The following is a 219-nucleotide window of genomic DNA, read 5'->3' on the forward strand; positions in this document are numbered from 1 at the left end:
GAGCCGCTCTTGGTCCCGCCCTGGACTCCCTGGGGCGGGATGAAGACCTGGGGACCTGGCTAATTGCCCTGGGAAGGGAATCCGCGCCTTACAGCAGGTGAGGAGTAACGGATGTATTTCCCTTCCCCGCCCAAGCTCGGTCCGGAGACCTTCCCTTCCCCAGGCTTCAGCGTCTTCCTGTGCCCATTGAAAGACTGGAGCAAGTTAAGTCTCTGGCCT

The sequence above is a fragment of the Nannospalax galili genome, unplaced genomic scaffold (genome assembly GCF_000622305.1).
Source record: "Nannospalax galili isolate Female #2095 unplaced genomic scaffold, S.galili_v1.0 scaffold300, whole genome shotgun sequence".
NCBI lineage: Eukaryota > Metazoa > Chordata > Mammalia > Rodentia > Spalacidae > Nannospalax > Nannospalax galili.